Genomic DNA, 21,100 nt, shown 5'->3' with positions numbered 1-21,100 from the left:
TTGGGTTAGCCCTCTGGACTTTGAATCCAGCGATCCGAGTTCAAAACTTGATGGAAACGTTTTGGTCTACTAAAGGTAGTTAGTACTGCTTTCAATGGGAAGGCGATTAGATTTTTCATGGCATGTGCTTCTGTAAAATGAGTTTTTAGATTATTAGTTTTGAACAAACATAGAAGATTAATATTACTTAAATAAAAAAACTTTTAATTTTAAATAAACATTTTCACACTAGTTTATATATGCCTGTATATGGCTGATAATGATGGCTTGAGAAATTTCAGGGCGGGGGTATCAAATGAGCCTCCTGCAAGATGTTGTTCTATTAAAAATCCGCTGTTGGATTTAATGTATAATATATATCAGCATGTAGGAGTTTCACCTCTTCGTTGTTGACATCAATTCTTATAAAAACAGCAAAGGATTGAAACTTCTTCCCCCTTCCATCTTTCCTAGACAGCACAATATGGTTTCATTTAAGCGGCGCTTAAATAGGCATCTCGTTGACAGGGGTTCCAATAGGACACATTTCACATAACACGTAGGACTGTGGACAAACCTTTGTGCAAAGTCAAATTAGTTTAATTAGGCCTATTAAAAAAGATAGATAAAATTACAAGTTAATACATTAAAAAGTGCCTCGCACGAAGTCGAATTACCTGCGTAATTCTCCAATGTTTAGGGTTTTGTCGAACTTTGACTTTGACGACCATTGTCAAGACATTGATCTTTTCTACCACAAAAAGAGAGATGTCAAGAAGTACTTGGAGAAGCGGGAAGACTCCGATTTTTTTAAGTAGTAGTTTTTAGGTTCATATGGAGAAGGATGGGCACGAAACTTCTACTCATTTGAAATGGTTTTAATAATGTTTTATTTACACGGATTGGATAAGACCATGTAGGACAAAAAACTACTATACTAAAATAAAATGGCATGGAGTTATAAAATAACAATGCAGCAGATAACGATATTATTATGTAGGTATATGATGCTCATCTATACAACTATTTTAACTATAGATTTTACATAAGACTATAAAAAAATCATACAGTCAACAAAAGATCTATTCGCAGCTCCGTCCACTTCTTCACGTATTTAATATAAATGGATATAAACTACCCACATATCTTTGTATTTGATCAAATGATATTGTAATATATCACTTGAAAAGAACGCAATGCAAATGAGTCATGATACAGGTTAAGAAATAATTCAAGACAACAATAAGTGTGACGGCAAAAACCCAATACATCAAACCCATACAATCATACGAAACTCAATTCGATTTGAATGCTTTAATCTAGCAGTCGCGACCAATTTCAACGCACTATCACTTTCCAATACGAACCCTTCCACAACGTTTGTGGCGCCGTCAAATTTATTCAGAGTTCACCCTGTCGCCAATTTCGGTACTTTAAACGCTACACTGGAAAATCAACTGTAACTACATATTATAAAGTCTAAAATCAATTGTTTCGAGTAAAAATTTCCAAACATTACAATGTTATAGAAATTCTTATTCCACTCAAAATAACATCCATGTCTTCTTAGCAGAGGTTCGCTTGTCTCTATCGGAATATAGGCTTTACTGCTAAGACATAAGGCGGGAATTAGAGTATATAGGTAAGATTGGTACATAGAAATGCCTGCACCCATTTGTACACGGTAAAAGCTTGGCGACGTGATCTTTTGCCAAATATGAGTGCACTTGGGTTGAAGTGAAAGGAAGGTACTAGGTTTTACAAACTACTTAGTGCCTATTTTTAAGTTTGGTTTCCGTATATTAAATTGAACACATTAGTTTTAAATTACGATTAGAACTTCTATTAGGCTTTAATAAAATCATTAATAAATAAAAGAGAAAATGAGATAAATATTGTATTTATCCACACTTCGTTTGATTATACAAAAACATACATATAAAAAGCAGATTACTTAGGCCTTTTCGCTAACAACGATTTCTTCCATGCAAAAAAATATTCACATTGTTATGTAACTTATTAACACCTTAATCTACATAATTATAATAATTAAAAAGGGATAAATAAAAACCTATCTGTCTGACCGAAAGCTAGCGTGTGAATTAATAATGTAAAACAAGATGGCGGTCAGGACAACAGCTGATTGCTTAAAATTTTTGTTTCAAATTGTGGTCTTTGGTGAAATTGTAAACATGTCGTCAACTCCGCCATGATTGTTTCGGTGTGATCGTGAAGAACTTGGAAATTCCATGTTTTATTGTAAATTGTTAGGTTTTTTTTTTATATAGAACAGGGGGCAAACGGGCAGGAGGCTCACATGATGTTAAGTGATACCGCCGCCCATGGACACCCTCAATGCCAGAGGGCTCGCGAGTGCGTTGCCGGCCTTTTAAGAATTGGTACGCTCTTTTCTTGAAGGACCCTAAGTCGAATTGGTTCGGAAATACTTCAGTTGGCAGCTGGTTAGGTTAGTCTTGTTGCCTAGGAAAGTTAAAAAGGAGGAAACTCGTATAACGTTACGTTCAGTTTCTTGTCTGACGGAACTTTAGCGACTTGATTGAATATCGATATTTAAAATTAATATCGATTAAATTAACACTCTGATTTAACTACTTATTGCGACATATATAATATATTATCAATAAATAGAAATTGGTACGTAAAACTATAAAAATAAGAAATACATAGACTAAAATAATCGAAAATTGGGCTTTGACTTCAAAAGCTTCAAAGAAGCTCACACGTACCCATTCGTAAATATTCCAAACAGATCGCATTAAAAAGCGCGTCACGCGAAGTAAAATGAAATTCCCGAGCTACCCCTATCGATACACGAATACGAAGACAAAGTAATTTACATTTGGAAAACTTATCTTGGCGACATTTACATAAAGATAGAACCATTCCAGCATCAGAATCGAGTTAGGGGAGGAGTTACTTTAAAACTGTCGCTTAGTTGAGACGGTGAATCCGTTTAGAGTTTTCGAGAGTGTAGTGATGTACTTTTTATCGACGTTTCCGAGTTCAAATCTCGGTGGAACTAAAACACTTTTCACTTTGATATAAATGATGCAATTACGCTAAACGTATAGTACTGCGGAATTTAATTTAATTTTAAAACAACTTGAACTTTTAAAATGTGTTATTACAAATCACACACAAATACACATAAATAATATCAGAACTTATGATTGTAATACATTTTTTGCTGTAAAATTGGGTGGAAATGAGAGCGTTAGGAAGTGTGTAGCATTACCTGACAGGAATATTAATAGTGTAGCTTAGCAGTGTGGGTTAAGAGGACGGAAGGATATGTAAGGGAACGGTCAGTAGCCTAGAAGTCTAGAATGGATAAATGAGAAGCGGTTAATAAGTAAGTTTTATAAGGCAAACTTGGATGGTGCGATCAGATTGGAGAGTTAAGATGAAGCGAGAGAGGTATGTCAGGACGTTTTAAAGAGATCTGTGATCTCTGCCTACCCTTTGGGAAAACTGCGAAATATAAACAAATATAATTTTAAATATAGTAATAATTTTCTTTTTAATAAATAATATTCAATATATATTTATATACACAAATAATACTTTTTAATACATAATACTTTACGAATAAAGAATATGTGTTTTTCACATCTTCTACGTTTGGAATATCGATAAACTAACATCACTAGCGTTCTCTCAGGGCGTCCAAGATGCGTATTGAGTTACGCGCCCGGTCCAATCGCATCAAGGAGCCGAAGCCATTAAAATATCCCGTTGCCGAGACATCGTAATCTCGATATTTACATAATAGCACTCCGCTGCTACGTGTTAAATCAACATCATTTCCAGGCTGCTAGGTACGCCATTTTTATTTATATTTTACAATGTATATAAGCAGTATTAGCATATTTTAAAAGTGATATTCAACTCTAAGATCGAGCATTTGAATCTCGGCTGTGCACTGATGGATTTTTATTTAAATATGAAAGCCAATGGGTCGTACATACATACGTACCTCGATGGCAAGATGTCTTCCACGCTCCGCTGGAGTCGATTCCTGTGGAAACTTTCCTGGGAGATTGGGAGAGGATACGACCTCCTATTGTTTAAAGACAGAGTATATTCCTACCTCAAAGGCCGGCAATGCAGCAACTAAAATGGGCATCCATGGGTTGTGATGAGTGCCCTTTTCGGGCAATCCGTATGCTCCTTTATCCTATAAAAAAATCACACCTTAAGGTTTCATAAGTTTCAGTGATAGTTTTTTCCAAAACCTATCCAATTTTTAACGTCAAACAGAACTGCTTATCTCACTTACTCATAAACATTAAAAATCAAAAAGTTTCAGTTAAATATTTGTACTGACAGCTGTCATACATAAATTCAAAGAGGTTTTATTCAAGACAAGTACGCGTATTGGCGCATTCCAATTCACGCAAATTCAACATTTCTATCAAGAGGGTATTCAATACTCCGCCGTAATTGATTCGTTGCGATGTCTTTTGAATTTCAATTGAGATTAAGTAATACTCGAATCGACGTGACTGATGTAAATCAAGACGTTGAAAGAGGGATGTTAGATGTACATAGATGTCTTATATAATGGTAGTGTAGGTTTAATATTGGTCTTAGTTTACACGGGTGCCTTAACACGTAATGGTTACATATATATCCCTTGGAGAAGTGCAATGATAATAATACTATAACGATGAATATATACATTCGAAATGTACTGTTGTTTGCAGGTAAGGAGACATATGCGTGTAAAACACAGTTTATTACAGCAGTTGAAGGAGAGATATGCGTATAAAATATTTAAATATTTGTGCATAACCAACAATTATTTATACTATATTACTAATCAATCATGATATATTTACTAGGTTAGTTTTAAGTCATTCAGAAAAATATAAAAAAATACACCCGCTACAAAACCACACAGTATTTTTTTCCTTCCACATGCAATTGCAACCCGTTTCAGGTAAATCAAGCCATCCCACTATTACCACCAGTATGCTGCTTTCCCGTCTCAGCACTGAGGACTTATGTCGTGAAAACAGTCCACACCTGTAACACCACTTATTGTAGAGCGAGCTTCAAGCGAGCGAGCCCCTTCAATATCCTGAAATCACAATTGTCTGTAGATATATTGAGCTAATTCTACATTCATCGTAATAAATAAGCGTTACCAAGTGGTTACCCTGGGTCCATTCTTATGACAGCCCATACTGTGTAAACTCCAACAGCCATCCCGATCTTAATATTTTGTACCGCGCGACCGTGCTGCCACATCAGCGCTGCGGTTATTGAGAGAACTACATCGAATTTAAATACATACAAAATCCTCGAAATTGGTGGCGGTGTCACTATTGGAAGTTACAGAGTAAGGATCGATAAAAAGGCGGCTTTATCGAACTTTTGTACGCAATTAGCATTTGCTCGTACGGTACTAGAAAACATTAAGTCGAAACCGGTGTATCGTACGCGTACTCAGAGTTGTCAAAATCGTATAGAATTTAACATACGCAAGCCGTACTTAGCGCAGTACCGACACTGATTGACACTCTGAGTACGCTGTTAGTGCTGAGTGCAACTGGATTATTATGATATCATCACATTATATTTTTATGTATATACACATTTTACTTCGCTAATTTCCTGACTATATTGTTGCATTAAGTAAGGTATGTGCGTATATATATCAATTATTTACTTATTTAATTATAAGTAATCTAACAGCTTATACTTATACGTATTATAAGACACTGAAACAATACAGAAAGCCAAAATAGATTACATAGATAAACAATATTGTATGTATAAAAAACATAAAACAAGCAAGTTGTTGGCGACTCATAAATAGAAATATAAATATATTATAAGTTTGGTTTGAAAATTGTAACTCTATAAATAGAAATTAAGTGCGAGTGTTAAGAGTTATAAGTTAGACAAAATATGTATACAGATTTAGGTGAGAAATATGTTATGAATGTCAATATATTAAATAAATAAATAGAATACTTCGCCGAATAAAAGGGTCACAGCTCTCGACGCGGTATACCGGCGCAAATGTATATAAGCGTAGCTCTCGTCGCGGTATACTCGTGGAGTACTTAAGCTCGGCGCGGGCGAGTCTCGAGGCAGTCGCGGTTCAGACTTGACACGGTGCACACGGGCAGTCGCGGTTCAGACTTGACACGGTGCACACGCGCAGTCTCGGTTCAGACGTGACACGGTGCAGACGCGCGTAGAGACTCGACTCTTTCCTTTATCCCGTGACAACGAGCTGTGATCCACGAATAATCGGCGAAGCAAGAAACAAGAACAAGCCGCAGTTTCATTTCAAGACAACACCTACAATTACGCACTAGCAGGGGTGCGTGGGTCGAGGCGGTACCAGCGTTACGACGAGCCGTCTTGACAAACGAGTACGAAGTCAAACCCCACCGGTATACAAAGCCGCACCGAGGTTACTTAGGTTACCGCACGGGTGTTATCAAACGAACACGATTTAAACGTACTATACCGCGCGGGCCTGAGTATATCTGCGAGTGTCGACGGTGGTGATTGGCTAACCAATCAACAGTGGTCCTTCGAGCCGGATCCTGCAACGGTTGTCATCAAGAAGTGAATATTGCGAGAAGGAAATGCCAGTCACAAGATCACAGAACGGGATGCAGCGAGGGGAATCGACGTTGACTGTTACCTCCGCCACTTCGTCCGAAGTCCGGGCCACAGGCGAAGAGAAAACGATCGAGCAGTCTACGTCGACGAGCGCAGCCAGCCAATCAGAGCAAGCATTGACTCTGATACCAGCGGGTTATACCCGTCGGGCCGCATCGAGAACCGTATCAAAAGCCAGCTCAAGAAGACTAGCCGAGGCCAGAGAAGAGTTGGCTCGCTGCGAGCTGCGGGAAGCGCAGGCAGCAGCACGCCTGGCCAGATTACGATTAGAAGCGGAAACGGAAGAGGAAGACTCCGTTGTAGAAGACGTCAATGATGACCATGAAGAAAAGGTAGCAAACTGGATGCGCTCATCGGCACAAAAGCCAGAAGAAATAGAAACAAAGAGCGACATTCGAGCAATAGCCGACGCAATAAAGGAAGTCATGACGAACCATGTAGCACCGCAACCGAAATACATTCAAGAACTGCCAATATTTGAAGGGGACAGCTCCGAATGGACAGCGTTCAGGGTCGTATACGAAGATACATCTCCAATGTTCTCGGACATTCAGAACATGGCGCGGCTACGTAAAGCGATAAAAGGCACGGCGAGAGAGAGTATTAAGAGCCTCTTGTACTCAGAAGCGAAGCCAGAAGAAGTAATTAACGCTTTACGTCGAAGATTTGGTAGACCCGACGCACTGGTGCTAGCCGAACTAGAGAAATTAAAGGCACTTCCTGGAACAACGGAAAATCCCAGCGAAATATGCGTTTTCGCAAGCCAAATAAACAACAGTGTGGCCGCCATAAAAGGATTGAAGAAACCGCAATACCTGTACTCACCGGAAATCATGAAAATTATCATAGAGAAGATGCCTGCGATTCTGAGGTTCAGATGGTACGACTACACGGCTGCGAGGGAAGAGGAATCGTTCTCAGATATTCAAACAATAAGCAACTTCCTCAATTCAGAAGCGGATAAATGCGGCGCATTCGCGGTACTTGAAGAGAGCAAAAGTGTACGACCGAGCGCAACGATGAGAAGACCGGTGAAACAGGCTACTTTTAATATAGCTGAAAAGAGTAGACCAGAAGAAATCAAGTGCCCAGTTTGTGAAGGCAACCATAAGCTCAAAGACTGCCAAAGATTTCTGAATGCAGCAGCCAACAATAGATGGGAAACGGTTAAGAGGCTTAAGGTTTGCTTCAAGTGCCTCGTTGGAAAGCATCGGAAAGAAGCATGCCGAAGACCACCGTGCAAGCTGTGTCGAAGATGGCATCACAGCTTATTACATGTGACATCTGAGAGCGAACAATGTCATGAAGAGGCAGCGACCAAGACAGTGACGGTCCATACAATTAGTACTCCGAAAGCTATTTTAAAGATGCTTAAGGTGGAGATCTACGGACCGACTGGGAGCAAAAAAGTACTGGCGCTGCTAGATGAAGGCTCAACGGTGACACTGCTCGACGAAAATGTGGCTGCTAGCATCGGCATTAAGGGTCCTCGCGAAACCTTAAATATAGAAACTATCGGCGGCGGGCAAATGAAAAATCACGACTCAATGATTGTAGATATCAAAGTGAAAGGGATAAGACAATGCGAGAAGAGCACACTTAAGCGGGCAAGGACTATCAAAGAGCTGAAATTAACCCCACAACTCATCGATAAAACCCGACTTAAGAAGTGTCATCACTTGCGGGGTTTACTGCAGGACGTGTGCTACGAAGCTGAGGCGCCGAAGCTGCTCATTGGCCAAGACAATTGGGAACATATTGTCTCACTACAAATACGACGTGGAAAGCCAGGGCAGCCGGTGGCATCAAGAACAAAGTTAGGGTGGGTTATCCATGGCTACGATAGCAACGGTGTGTCTCCGATCAATTATGTAAACACATGTGCACATGCAAGAGTCGTCGAAGACAAAATAAATCAGCCAGTGAGAGAACACTTTAATATTGAGTCTTTAGGAGTTCAGCCGAAGAAGCCGTCAACGAATATAGAACAGCAAGCACTAGAGATATTGAAAAGAAATAGTCAACAATTGAAAGATGACAGATCCGAGGTCAAACTATTGTGGAAAAGGAAAGACGTACAACTTCCCAACAATTTCTTAGCGGCCTTCAACAGATTTCAAGGAATAGAAAAAAATCCGCGTAAGGACGCTAAGTTTAAAAATGAATATAGCACGCAAATAGATCTGTTGAAAAGCAACTACGCTGAAGAAGTAACAGCCGACTGCACATCGTACAAAAAGTGGTACCTGCCTCACTTCCCAGTGAAGAAAAAGCTAAGAATTGTCTTCGACGGTGCAGCCAATCACAACAGAGTGAGCCTCAACGACATTCTGCTGTCCGGACCGGACTTCAGAACCGGTCTACAGTCAATATTAGGAGTGTTACTGCGAGTACGTCAAGGACTCCTATCGATAGCCGTCGATAAAAAAGAAATGTTACCGCGAGTGAATATGTGTGAAGAAGACAGAAACAATCTCAGGTTCCTTTGGCAAAAAGACAAGAAAGCGCTAGTGAAGGATAACAGAATGTTATCAGTGATTTTAGGATCTGCGTCACCTTGTGCCACGATTTATATAAAAAACAAAAATGCAAAGGCCTTCGTACATAAATATCCAGAAGCAGCGCAAGCAATAGCGCAATATCGCTATATGGATGACTATTTGCAAAGTTTTCACTGTGTCGACGATTACCAACGAGTTATACAGCCAGTGAGCTTGATCCACATAAAAGCGCACTTTGAGTTACGAGGATGGGCGTCGAACAAAAGAGTAAGAGTCGTTGAAGACGACGCCGAAGCTCGGAAAAGCTACCTAGAGCATATCGTTAGAATAAACGACAATCGGCTGCCGCGATGTATGTCACTATTCTGCACTGAGGGGGAGCTGCATACTGTCGCAGACGCGAGTGAGACAGCGTATGCAGCCGCAACTGGAGGTAATGGAAAATACTTAGAAAACCTCGTTGATGCCAAGTCGAGAGTAAAGTCTCGGAAATCAATATCTACGCCGAGACTTGAAATGCAAGCAACCTTGTTGGGGACAGAACACATAGACAATTCACCAATCACAAACCTAGCTGAGAATTCGAAAAAGGAGACGCTAAAACCAAACTACATTCTCATTGGACGATCCAGTGGAGCTGCGCGCATACTACATTTTCCTGATGCAAAGCTGGTAGGCAGAAAAGATTTGAAGTCCGTCCATCAACTCTCGGATCACTTTCGGAAGAGATTGCTACGGGAGTACTTGCCCAAACTACTGCCCAGGAAAACGACTAGACTACAGAAAGGCGAGCAGCTGCAACCAGGCGACGTGGTTTTTATCGTAAAGCGAACGCTACCACGATGCACTTGGCCGAGGGGAATCATCGAAACTACATACCCCGGGCCCGACGGAATAACCAGAATCGTGGACGTCGCAACCAAAGGGGGAGTGTTACGAAGACCATCGTCGAGGATCCTGATCTTGGTGCCTGCGGAGTCGCCGTGCAGGAACGACGGTGCTTCGCACGAGGGGGAGAATGTTGGCGACTCATAAATAGAAATATAAATATATTATAAGTTTGGTTTGAAAATTGTAACTCTATAAATAGAAATTAAGTGCGAGTGTTAAGAGTTATAAGTTAGACAAAATATGTATACAGATTTAGGTGAGAAATATGTTATGAATGTCAATATATTAAATAAATAAATAGAATACTTCGCCGAATAAAAGGGTCACAGCTCTCGACGCGGTATACCGGCGCAAATGTATATAAGCGTAGCTCTCGTCGCGGTATACTCGTGGAGTACTTAAGCTCGGCGCGGGCGAGTCTCGAGGCAGTCGCGGTTCAGACTTGACACGGTGCACACGGGCAGTCGCGGTTCAGACTTGACACGGTGCACACGCGCAGTCTCGGTTCAGACGTGACACGGTGCAGACGCGCGTAGAGACTCGACTCTTTCCTTTATCCCGTGACAACGAGCTGTGATCCACGAATAATCGGCGAAGCAAGAAACAAGAACAAGCCGCAGTTTCATTTCAAGACAACACCTACAATTACGCACTAGCAGGGGTGCGTGGGTCGAGGCGGTACCAGCGTTACGACGAGCCGTCTTGACAAACGAGTACGAAGTCAAACCCCACCGGTATACAAAGCCGCACCGAGGTTACTTAGGTTACCGCACGGGTGTTATCAAACGAACACGATTTAAACGTACTATACCGCGCGGGCCTGAGTATATCTGCGAGTGTCGACGGTGGTGATTGGCTAACCAATCAACACAAGTACATTAATAAACAAAGATACATTAAAAAAACTGAAATAAACTGAAATTTAACATTTAAAATAACATTTTTATTAGCAAAATAGCTTTTTTTATTACAAAGTATGATTTAGTACTACTTAATTTTAATATATTACTTTCTGGTACGATCCTCCGCTTGGACCTTCTGTATATGTCCACATTTAACATTCGCTCGAATGCTGAAGGATATTAGGGCAGGGCAGGGCAGGGCGAATAATAGGCAAGAAGGCTGATAACCTTCTTGCCTATTTGCTAACAAAGGATCATGAAATAGAGGCCCAGACGTAAAGAGGTTGTAGAACCACTGATGTTTTTTTTATGATCCAACTATTTGAATTACATTTACAACATATTTAAATAGATATTTTAAGCTTTGGGTGAAAATTATTTCTTTGCAGTTTGTCTGTTTCTTATATTCTTAGAATTTGTTGTGTTGTACCTGTCGTAGAGCATGTAATACCGTCACATCACAGGCTGCATTTTGCTGAATCCACTGTGACCTATCGAAATCTGTGTGATCATTCCCGATGGATTAATTTCTTTAACTATTGAATAGACGAGTCACACAATAACATATCAAAAGATTTAATCATCTGTTAATCAAATGCAAAAATGTTTCTATTTCATTATTCTAGGTATATTTTTATTAATATTCAAATATAAAGTGATTACTATAGTAAAAATACGATCACATACAGTTTTATATGTCATAAATATGACAAACCTTAGTACATTTACGACTGGCAATTTGATACTAAGCGATACGATGATAAATTTTATCCCCTATAACATGCGTCAAAAGTATTCTAATATGAAATGGGAATCAATTTGCTGAAGATTATGAGCTTTTATGATATGGCTTTATTGAATGAAGTATTTGATGTAATGAATTGGATCCCAGTAGTAGGTCATTGATTGGAGTTATACATATATCTCTCGTTTCATTTGACTTTCTCGTGGTAGAAATAAAAATAAAATGAAAAAAGTATAACATTTTACTACGCAACCACAATTAAACAATACATGTATTATTAATAATATTGAGCACTCAGGCTGTACAAAATCATGCAAAATATTGAAAAATAAATTAATATTTTTTTAACTAATTTCTTGATCACCTGAACAAAACATGCTTGTGCGATTATTTGCAACGCCATCTTTAGAAAGGAACATTATATTTTAATATTTCAGTACATTATATATTCAACCCTTATAGACCAATTGTCATGGACCCATGTTATCCTTAACATATTTGCCAAAACAACTTAAGAATCGGTAAAAAATTCAATACCTTGAAAGGATATTTACCCCTGAGAATCAAGGTGGTGCGGAATTATACTGCGCCTCAATGGTCAAATTCAAGACACTTTTATGACACCCCATCCATATTTTATACGACATCATGTACAAATCAATCATACCCTTGCCTATTTCATATTCCGTGTCGCACTTTTATAGCTTCGTACTGTGATATATCTGGACGGGTTATTTTTTTATTTGGCTCATAAAATTTTATATATGCCAAAATCGAGACTAAAAGGTTCTGATACTTTTCAAAATGTATGTCCAATCTAAAGAATTTTACATAGTGGTTCAGACACAGTTCTCTTAATGAGTGATATAGAACTATTAACTCCGTCTTAAAGTTAGATAAATGCGTAATTAACTTAATGCCCCATTATCGAGTGCAAATTGAAACATATAGCGGCGGTAAGTTTCCGTGTGGAGTCAGGCAGTTAGCTGGAATAATTGATAAGTACCTCCTTTGGGATCAAACGCAATCGCCTTTGTACATGCAATGTTCGTAATTGTGATTTCTTATCATTTTATATATAACTAGCGACCCGCCCGGGCTTCGCACGGGTGCAATGCTGATACTAAATACACTACAGAAAAACTGTGAACGTTGTATATAAAAATGTGGGTTATCCATAAGAGATAGACATATACCATCACAGACTTTTCTGTAGTATGTTTTTAATGTGTACAATACTTAGTACATTATTTGGATAAAACTCGTAGGGTTCAGCCTGCGTTTGCAATGTAAGCGGAAAAAATGTAATTATTTACGACATCACATTAGAAACCTCAAAAATAACAGTATTTCTCTACCATTTAATGGATGTTATTATACATATAAACCTTCCTCTTGAATAACTCTATCTATTAAAAAAACCGCATCAAAATCCGTTGCGTAGTTTCAAAGATTTAAGCATAGAAAGGGACGGAGAAAGCGACTTTGTTTTATAATATGTAGTGATTTAGACATGCAGTCCTGTTAAAACATCTAATAGTACCGTGATATGGATATGCTTTTCTATGTAACCATGGCAACCAAATTTTATATTATATTAGGTACTAGATTAAATCCTGTTATATAATGTTTAAGAGAAAGAGCACTTTTTTGCACATTGTTTTTTGTCTTTAGTGAATGAAGAAGATAAATTATTGAAGTGAGAATTTTGTTGATAGAAGTTATGCCTAGCTTATTAGTTATTACATATTAACTCAAGCAGAAGTTTGAAATGTAAAAAGGTTAAAGTGATGGTCGGTTGCAAAATGTATGGCAAAAGTGATGGATATTAATTATTTTTTTATAGATTGAATTAATTCTTATTTTTCAATTCATACCTTTATATAAGTTAATTTCAAAATTTAGTTTTATGCCCATAATTCTTAAATATAATACAGACTAAAAATATTACGCGTTATATCGATGCGATATGCTTAGATCTAAAAACCGTAGCAGCAATAAGAAACCGTAGTCCAATCATACTGTCTGTCTGTTGGCTAAGAAAAAACCCGCAGGCATTTAGTTAAAATCGTAATTCCAAGGATAATGTAACTGGCAACAAATCAATGTACCAAAAGGATAATTACCAGTGAATCTTCGTTAGACTCGTACGAGATGGCTGTAAACACGCGAAGCACAGAAAATAAAGACAATTTACTGTTTACTGTTTAAAGAACTTTATTTCTCAATACAAAAAACGTATTTTCTTTAGATGAGAAACTTAATTTACGAACGAGCTACACGTCGCCATTAGCCGTCATAATAAGTCTACTAGGCTCATTCTGATATGTATCTTAAAAATGCCCTTTTGAATTTGTTAAACGCGCTAATATTACGAATTTCAGACGGTAATCTTTCATCAAATAATTTGTACGCGGCGTTGGCAAAATAAGCAAACAATAGACAATATCATACATGTATTTTAAATGTTTCTTGTTTTGTTAGTATTAGGGATTTAAACCAGGACTCTCATCTCTCAGTTCGTGGGTTTAGTGCCCCGCTGTACCAATGGACTGCCTATGTGCATCTATCCCTCGCTCGAACACATCGTGAGTAAATAGGCTTATAGTATTGTCTTTTATTATCATAACATTTACACATTTAAAGAAAACACTTTTTTAACGGATTAAAGTTATGTATTATTATAAACTTATAATTATTTAAACATAATTTTAAATTAAAATTAATTTTTAATTATAATTTAACCGACGTTTTAAATAATACATAAGTTTAATCCGTTTAACAAGTGTTTTCTTTAAATAGGCTTATGTAAGACAATGAACATGATCAAGAAACGGTTGCAATTTAATGCGAATACCCTTACAAAGTTCTAAAGCCAATACAATAAATTTTATTATATACCTTATTTAAATGTTTCATGTAGGTTATAAGGAGAGTGGGAGGGGTTTTGCTAGCTGAACCAGATTTTATTTGAATGGAGTAACTTCGTTCCAAAATCAAATCATACATTTATGAATTAGTTCAATATTACTCAGATATTTTTGTGACAGGTTTTGTTTCTGTTGAAGTCCCTAAAAAAATATATTCATGATAAAACCTCTATGATACATTGAACTAGAATTAATAGACCGTCTTTGATGCTACCAGAGACTAAAAGTAGTGAAATAAATTTTCCAATAACCATTTCCGCCTAACTTGAGACATCAAATGGCAATTCTAGTAATGGTCGTCGTTTCGTTCGGGAAAATAAAACCAAATTTACATGTGTATTAAATTCGTGTGCATGTCGTACGACACTCGAGGGCGTCGTCAATGTATAGACGATAATTATCGAACGGTTATCGCGTATAGGAGCTTTTTACATAATACGCTTACGACACGATTTATAATACAATACAACAAGTTAAAGCCATACAAAAATATCAGTTTTTTAACGTTTACTCAAGGAAACTTGTTATCTTATTTAAGCAAATGTTTATATCTATAATTCTACTGTACGTGTGTATATCACAGAACTCTTAAACGGCTGGATCGATTTGAATGATTTTTTTTGTATGCATTTTGTGGCGCACAAGATGGTTTAGATTCACAACCCGGTAGATGAACCTGCAGTCTGTATCTTGGTTATTTATCTATACAGCAAATAAGCAGCTGGTAACAATGAACAAAAGTGCATTGCATAATAATTTTGTGCATTGTTCATAATTAAACTCTTAAACCGCTGGACAGATTTTAATGAACTTGAGTGGAATCAAGAATGTTTTAGATATACATGTAGATGTTTTACAGTTTGATTTATAAGTATGTATTGAGGACGTGTATAGGACATCGTCAAATGATATATACATAGTTTATATAGGTTGTATCTGTTAGTCTAGATATAATATATATACGTATATATATTTAGTTATAACTTCAACTACAATAACTGTAAAATACGGTTTTTCAGTCGCGTATTTAAGTCTTCGTTTTCTTAAAAACTATTGTAGGTACAATTTAAAATAATTTGCTAAAACAATCTGATTTCAAATTATGTGTAAACTACAGATATCTTTGTTACAATAATTCAAGATGGTACTCATGGTTAAAATAGCAAAATAATCGTATGTCGTAAGTATTTGACTGAAGACCCGTAAAGTTGACTACTATGTTTATGTTAGACGTTAGGACTAAGCCTCACTTTATTACTTGTTTGCATATCTTCACTCCAATACCTATTTTACTGAAGCATGCATGCATGGCCGATCAATAACATATTGGGAGGCGCAAGGCACTCCTGTGTTCTAAATTCAAAAAAAATATTTATTGTGTCTACTTTGTAAAGTGTAAAAATTATAAAAATGTACAACTATTCTATATCAATAACAATCAGTGGCGCTACAATCCTTTGAGGTCTGGGCCTCAGATTTTTGTATTTGTTTCATTATCATTTGTCAATTACGCAAGTGGGTAATCGATTTCCTGTGCCTGACACACGGCGCGACTTTTTTGGTCAGCAGCATCTCGCGATGTTTTCCTTCACCGTGAGAGTGAATGTTAAATGCGCACATAGAAAGAAAGTCCATTGGTGCACAGCCGGAGATCGAACCTACGACCTCAGTGATGAGAGTCATACGAAGACTGCCTCATTTAAGAATAAATTAAAATAATAATACCTTTCTTAGCGAGTGTATATTTCTCTCTGTCTGTTTGCGTCCCGTTCTTCTATCATATAAATTTGTTTTTTGTTTATTTCATCTTTTTGTTTCTATTAATGTGGTGTGATTGTTTCTTCTTAATAATTTACTGTTTATAATTTTACGTTCAATTTAACATGTTACGCCAATATTTGTACTGCCCCAATATGAATATAATCTCGTTAATAACGCACAATGACCTTACACAAATAAAAATTCACTAAAAGAGCACAATTGTTTTTGTAACACTCAAATGTCATTAAATTTTGAACCTTATTTTTATTGTGTTAAGAACTTACATAGAAACTACTATCTACTGTACAATTGGAGTGCTATTTCAAGTGATACTGTTTAAAAAATAAATCTTATGGCTTTCATAATAAGGCAGAATTTAGCGTTTAAGCATATTTAGGTGTATCACTAAGGGTGAGTAAAGCCGTAGGCCTATTTGCGTCGGTTTCACACTTACAACAATAGTGTCATGATTCCTGATCCAGGATTATCCCGATACAAACCCGGGATTAGGTCGCGTTGAGGGAAACAAAGTAGGGATAACAACTGATGAACAAGTGTTCAATGGTAGCATTAATTGGAGTTCCAATTTCAAATTGAATTTTAAATCGAGTTCTGATACTATGCAATTGATTCGAAGGGAAACTTTGTGTGTGACGTAAGTGACGCATGTGTCATTTAATAGCCGTTTTACGAGTGTAGATATTGTTTACCAAAATGGCTTCAGAAAAAATACACGTCGAAAAAAACCAAAGGAGGTTGTAGACCTTTCGTTTTTTTTGAAGTCGGTTAGTATTTCATATAAAAGTTCCCCGGATATGGCTCGTAATTTTAGTTTTTATATATACTATGGATTTTGATTTTAAAGTAATAATAATTATGTATTTTTTAAAGCAGAAACAATAAGTCAATAGCTATCGATACTATAGTGTACAAGAAAGAAGTACATACATCAAAATTAAATTAAAATCATGGGATTCCTCTGGGTAACAAAACACTGGCGCAAGGAGTGTGCGCAATTCCAGAAAATCATTCTATGTTTTACAGAGTAACCCTGCTACATTTAGCACCACCCATGAGCTAGAATCGTTGGCAGGTAGAGTTCAAATACCCATTGTTCTGTGAGTGAATTAATCAACCCGTGCCACAAGATTAAAGGCTATTGTGCCTGTAAGATTAATACTCATAATGTGACCAGGGGGCTGGTTCCCGTTGTTAAATTGTGGGTGTTTGGATAATTATATTTGTGTTTAGAACATCAATTTCTAGAGTATTTTCGGTGCCCATTTTGTTACCGCCATTATGGGTTGAAGGCGACTTGCTAGACACAGTTTTATTCTATTGAATTAAAAAAAGGTTACTAGTTTTTTGTTAGATATAGTGACCCATTTTACAAATAACCACAACGATTCAAATTCCATTGATTGATCAAATTAATTAATTTAAAAATGTCAGTTTATTTTCAAAAATAGAATTCTAACAGACATGTATAACTACGACTCTCGAAACTTAACCCTTTCTTTTCTGAACTAGTACATAATACATCTATGTAAAAAAACTTTTCAATCAGAAAATCAAAAATAGAACACTAGCGGCCAGTTCCATTGCGACGTAAATTCAAATTTCGAACCAACCCTGGATTTGGGGCGTGCATTCCTGAACGACGCGACGACTGCCGCTCGCAGTTATATTATGTCCGTGATTTATTGCATTGAATTCTCTTCGGTAATTAGTGCGTGCCTTCCCTGCCAGCTGGGAAATGTACTAAATTGGTAATTTAATTTGACGTCGAGCTAAACATTGCGATTCATAATGGCGATGTCGTTGGGGTTACAAATCCTGTTGCACTTGTCTTTAATGTGACTCGTAAAATGTAAACGTAGAACGTAGACTTTTTTGGTTTGGCAACGTATGGATAGACATTTCAGTATATGATTTGCGTGGCTAATTTTTTTATTCTGAATTATTTTTAGGCTACTTCCAAAAACCGTACGCGCGTATCAATTTGACATGATTTTTTTAAAATATTCCTTCGTTTTTGGTATCATATTTTTTAGAATCAAATTATGTATATTTTTTGATCAAATCCACCTGCACTTACATAACTTAGGACTGATCTAGCCTAGCTTAAACTACTAAAATTAATAACCTCAACATACTCACGGATTACAGGAGATTGGGTTTAATCGAGGAGCCGGGAGCGTCCCATTAATAACGTCCCGTTAATTTAGACTCCTAGTTCCGACTATATTTCAAATATAGAGCGGGGATTAAACAACCGTCGGTCAGCGGTTGTCGCGCGATTAATTTGCGGTTTACAGTGAAACTGTTTAAGCGAAAGACATTGGTAACAATAGTTTTAGATTTGATGACTTTTACATTATAGAGTATTATTATTATTAGACACACATAGAAGCTTCAATTCTTGATAGATTATAGAATTGTTGTCCTAATATTGCCTCTCTTTTGGGCAAATAGCGTTTACGCTCTGATAAAAAGAGACATGTGTACTTATGTAAAAACAGTTTAAAGAGACGATTTATTTATTAATAAGGGTTAGATATTTAATATTTAATTATGAAAAACGATATGTGTCCAATGTATGATTATATATAGGTCAGAAAAATATATAAAAAAGCAGTGTGGAGTGTGGAGATGCGGTGCCGTAACATGATTGCGCTCAGGTGTACATGGTGAGTGTATTGCGGAAAGAGTTGCGGCGCTAAAACACCGCTAAATAAAGAATTTTTATATATTATTTTTATATAAGTATTTATACTGTTCAAACGTCCTTTCTCATTGCATATGCATTGTCCATCACAAAAATATAAGTAGACATGGGAAGAAATTGGTTGTGCCAAAAATTTATCTGGAATTGTATAGGAAAAACACCTCCTCCTACTACAGATTTTAAAAATCAACTTATTGTACCAGTTTTGGAAAAAAAATTTATATTAATCAAGGCTGTTGGTGCAAATAAAACTTTTCTTATTTTTAAAATTTTACTAGGTAGTTAATAGTTAGATTATTTACATTATATTATTAATCCAGGTTAGAGTGACAAAATAATAATAATAAAAATCTGACAAATTATGCTAAAATGGCTTTAGTTGGTATTCTAAAACTGATAAATGGACTTTACAATGACAATTATAAAGTTATTGGCATGCCTAGGCTATAGAGCCTTTGAATGTATCAGGTAGTTTTGTGATTTTTACAGGATTCAATCCTACCCATTTACATATAATATACATATATATTATGTCGATAGCAGCAACATATTAGCGCTACCGATCAGCTCGCATAGTATAAATCATTATGTCGGAGCGTATTGGATTAAGATTTCCACCAAGCCTTCATCTCGCGAAGTGACGCAGCAATATTGACGATATTTCCCTCGAGGTGTATTTCTATGCTGATCAGAATCACTCCAAAATATATATATTTATATATAGTTTCATAACCTTGTCGGTGCGAAGTTATCGACGAAAAATTATTTCAATTACTTTCTCTGGATTCTACAAAATTCAAGGTCTCGTAGCGTTGCGATCTTATTAGACAACTGCAGTGCTCGGGTTCGAATCCCAGTTGGAAGTTAATTTTATTTAAATTTGTTCACTGCCTTGGATAGACCTGCATGTATGGTGCACCATACGGCCGACGAGTACCATACATACAGACGTTTGATTTTCTATGGCAACCATACGCTGTGTGTGTTTGTATCAATACGTCCAAGGCTAACATGATCAAAATTACAAACGTCGCGGAAATTTAACAACCTTTTGATGGTGATCAAAATATAGATCGGTTATAGAGCTTTTGATTTAAGAATTACATTTTTCATTCATACATACTATTCTTTGACATATACACAATACCTTTCATAATATATGAGTATGAACTAATAACACACGATTATCTTTAATTGGGTTCTTTTTAATTAAGGCCCACTTGTTCTTCTCTTGAACAGCGCCATATTTATCTTTTATATAGTAAATTACAAATTTGACAGATTATTAAGGAATGCATAAACAATTTCTATCAAAATACTGTTCAATACTACGTGGCTTCATTTGTTTAAAGTTTTGTATAAGTCAACCCATTCACGTTCAAATAAAAAGTCCAGACCATAGTAATTCCTGTGAACAACGATTTGTTCAGCCGTCACCGAGGACACTATATTGTACAGGAGAGTGATGGTGTCGCAAAGTTGCTTAATAAAATATTCAGAGCGTGTACATTGCTCTTGTTACAACAATCAGTCTTTTGGAATAGAGCGATTTAATAAGACGGAAGTGTCGTTTTCAAGAGCTTTTTTTTTGAGGAAAAATGTATTTGGCAGGCCTTCACCCTTGCTTATTTTTACCAAACTTTTGTTCTTGAAATGACTTACACGAAACAGTGCCTGAATAAATGTCAAATATCGCGTAGTTCGCTTTTAGTTAACAATTTGGTATTAATATTCTGTATGTTTACAATACATATTTTTCAATTATAAAATATACTCAAAGTGTTATGTAAAAGTTGCTAAACATGTGGGAGTGGATCACATCCGCCGAGAACCTATTTTATATTAGCTGTTTTAGAACTGTATTATAAAAGTGATTAGACTAGGGAAATATACACGTCAATTAAAGTTGTTAACAGCCAACCTATAGCAGTGAAAAGGCACTTGAAGAAGATAAAGAAAATTCTAAAGTGAGATGAATTTAAAAGTTATGTTGGTTT

Source organism: Pieris rapae, chromosome 10, assembly GCF_905147795.1.
Source record: "Pieris rapae chromosome 10, ilPieRapa1.1, whole genome shotgun sequence".
NCBI classification, from domain to species: domain Eukaryota; kingdom Metazoa; phylum Arthropoda; class Insecta; order Lepidoptera; family Pieridae; genus Pieris; species Pieris rapae.
The sequence above is the reverse complement of the archived record's forward strand: the minus strand, read 5'-3'. Positions refer to the sequence as shown.